The 3,544-nt window shown below is 41.5% G+C and overlaps 1 protein-coding gene across 1 annotated transcript in view; it reads left to right on the plus strand.

Annotated features, from left to right (window-relative positions):
* The window catches only part of AK5 (adenylate kinase 5), a 188,041-nt gene that overhangs the window by 117,007 nt on the left and 67,490 nt on the right, over window positions 1–3,544 (plus strand). The window lies entirely within an intron of this gene.

Raw genomic sequence — 3,544 nt, forward strand, 5'->3', positions numbered from 1 at the left:
TAATAGAGCTTCCCATCTTCCTCCACACAAAAAACAAACACACAAATATAACTTATTTACTGCAGTTCCTTTTACCTAGTACATCGTGTCCAGCTTCCAACAAAAAATTATAAGACATATTCAAACGTGAAAGCACAGTCTGAAGAGACTGAACCAGCATCAGAACAAGAGCCAGATATTCAACTTATGCGAAAAGGAGTTTCGTTTTGTTTTTAATAAACTTTGGTTAATATGCTAAGGGCTTAGATGGAAAAAGTAGACAATATACAAGAACAGGTGGATAATGTAAGTAGAGAGATGGAAATTCTAAAAAGCATCCACAAGAAATGCTAAGGATAAAAAACACCAGCAGAAATGAAGAATGCCTTTGATGGGCTCATGAATGGACTGGAAATGGCTGAGGAAAGAACCTCGGAGCGTGAAGATATGACAATAGAAACTCCCAAAACTGAAAGGCAAAGAGGAAAAAGGCTGGGAGAAAAAAAGAACAGCGTATTCAAGAAATGTGGGACAATGACAAAGGGTATAATATACCTGTAATGGGATTACTGTGAGAGGAAGAAAGAAAGAAAGAAAGAAAGAAGAAATATTTGAAGTAATAATAACTGAGAATTTCCCCAAAATTAATGTCAGATACCAACCCACAGATATAGGAAGCTGAAAGAACACTAAATAGGATAAACATTTTTAAAATTACACCTAGGCATATCATATTCAAACTGCAGTAAGTCAACGAAAAGAAGCCAGAGGAAAAAAATTTGCTTTTCTATAGAGAAGGAGAAATAAACACTTTCTCAGACAAAAATTTGTTGCCTTGTAAGAACTGTTTAAAGAAATTCTTTAGAGAGAAGGAAAAGGATACAGGCCAGAATTCAGATCTACATAAAGAAAGGAAGAGTACCAGAGAATGTATAAGTGAAAGTAAAAAAAAAAACTTTTATTTGTCTCATTCTTAATTGCTCTAACAGGCCACAGTTTGTTCAAAACAGTCATAGCAACAAGATACTTGATAGTGTGTGCTAAGTATAAGTGAAATGAGTGACAGCTATGATGCAAGGGACAGGAGGGAGGAATTAGGAATGTTTTGTTATTAACATAAAGGGCCAGAGAAAGATACGCCATGCTAACACTCATCAAAAGATGGCAGGAGTAACTATGTTAATTTTAGACAGAGCAGACTCCAGAGCAAGGAAAGTTGTCAGGGATAAAGAGACATTTCATAAGGATAAAGGGGTCACTACCCCAAAAAGACATACAGTCCTTAATGTATATGCCCCTAACAACAGTATCTCCAGGTCACTGTCCACCCACATCCTTAATCTCATCTCTTTCATCTCTCCTGGGACCTTGATTTATTAATGTGCATTGCTTTCTCTCTCAAAGCTCTCATCCTCAAAGTATCTTTCTTTTTCTGTCTACCACCCCACAAGCTCCACTTTGGAGAAAGAAAAAGCCATGAACAGTGCCAAGTGTCACAGAAATGTCAAGTGGGGGACTCTTTCCTCTCACTTTCCTTCAGCCCCAAATTTGGGGAAAGAGAAGTCAGCTCCCCTGATTCTGTGTTCTCACCTCCCATTCTGCCTTATACACCAGCTTCCGCCTGCTCTGTTCCCTGAAGAGACCATTAAAAAGCATCTCATCACTGCCACGTCAGGAGGGTAGCTCTCAGTGCTTACAATGTCTGGGCCCAGGACACTGGTGGCACTTTCTGCTTTCTCAAAACTCTTGACTCCTTTGATCATTTTTTCTTCTCCTCCCCTCAACATGGTTTTTCTTTTCCTACCTTCCCCTTAAAATGTGTGTTCACCAAGTTCCATCATAGACCCTCTTCTCTCCCTACACCAACGCTTCGTCTATGCCCATGCCTTCAACTTTATTAATGTGCGTATCCATTCAACTAATATTGAGAATATTTGATATGCCTGACTCTATATAAGGTACTGGGAATATAATATAAGCAAAAGAAGGCATGGTTCCTACTCTCCTGGAGCGTATAGTAGAAATAGATAATAATAAAATAATCACATAAATAAATATGTGGTAATTAAGACTGTGTTCAGGGCTTGGGGAAAATACATCGTGCAATGTGTAGGTGTGGAAAGAGGTAACCAGGTATATGCAACAAAGTGAGATAAGAAGAAAGCATAGGGGGTCAAAAGGGGTGGTTGGGAAAAGGAAAGAGCATGTAGAAGCAGGAAGAAGCATGACATCTGAAAGGCCGGTGCGGCTGGAGTGCTCCGTAAGGGGAGGTGTGTGAAACGAGCCTGGAGGTTAGGGCTCTGTAGAGCCGGTTAGGTGTTTATCCTAAGAGCAGTGGGAAGCCTTGAAAAGTTATGTTTTGGAGAAGGGAGGCAGGAGGGTGTGTCAACATTATATTTGTGTTTTTTAAAAATGTTCTGGCTGCGATGTACACAGCACTTTAGAGGGAGACAGGAATACATCTAGGGAGTCCAGTGGGAAGCTGCAGTGGCCCAGACAAAAGATCATGGATGCTGCATTCCACTAGAGCAGGGTGAAGGAGGTGGACAGAAAAGGACGTATTTGAGAGGGACTTCTGAGGCAAAATCAACAGGACTTCATGTTGGAATGGATACAAGAGCCAAGGGAAAGTGAGCTGTTGAAGATGATGCCTCGGTTTTTAAATTGTACAGCTGGGTGGATGGCAGTGGCAGTCACCGAGAAAGAACAGTAAGGAAACACCCGTTGCATAAGGAAAGAGCACAGGTGTAATTTTAGAGTTCCAAGGGCCTTAACCCACCCAAATGGAGAATTCGAGTGAAGAGTTAAATATACAGGTCTGGTGCTTAGAGGGAAGATCTATTCGTTGGTGAGCTGCTGAATACGGAAGAAGCTGAAGCTGTGAGTGGAGATGCAGCCCTTGGAGAAAGAGAAGAGACTTGAGAAGAGAAGAGGGTCCATAGCTGAGCACTGAGGAAACTTAAAGGCTGCGTGAAGGGAGATGAGGCGGCAAGAAAGATGTAGAAAAGCTGTTAGAGAGATAAGAGGAAAGTTAGTAAAATGTAGGGGTCCCAAAAAACAAAGAAAACAGTATTTCAATGAGCAGAGAGTGTCAAATATTGATGAGATGAGGAAGAGGGAGACTGGAAAATGGGCATTGTATATAGAAACATGGAGGAAATTGTGGACCTTACAGAGGGCTGTTGGGGGAAGTTATCTTCACTTGTTTTTTGTTTGTTTGCAATGGAAGATACTCCATGTTTAAAAATTCATAGGAAGGATCCACCCACTAGAGAGAAGGAGAATTTACAGGAGAGAGGAAGATTTCTCGAAATGCAGGAGGGCTGGATTCTAAAGTACAGGGAGGAAGGACCACATGTGGGTTATAACAAGGAAGACGGATGGGATGGGTTTGCATGTGTAATGGTGGGAAGTTGTGAATTCCTCTTCAATGATTTCCAGAGACAGAGCTGGCCATTAAGAGTGTGAGGTTTCGCCCTAGCTGGTTTGGCTCAGTGGATAGAGCGTCGGGCTGCGGACTGAAAGGTCCCAGGTTCGATTCCAGTCAAGGGCATGTACCTTGGTT

Source organism: Myotis lucifugus, unplaced genomic scaffold, assembly GCF_000147115.1.
Source record: "Myotis lucifugus unplaced genomic scaffold, Myoluc2.0 scaffold_25, whole genome shotgun sequence".
Classification (NCBI taxonomy): Eukaryota; Metazoa; Chordata; class Mammalia; order Chiroptera; family Vespertilionidae; genus Myotis; species Myotis lucifugus.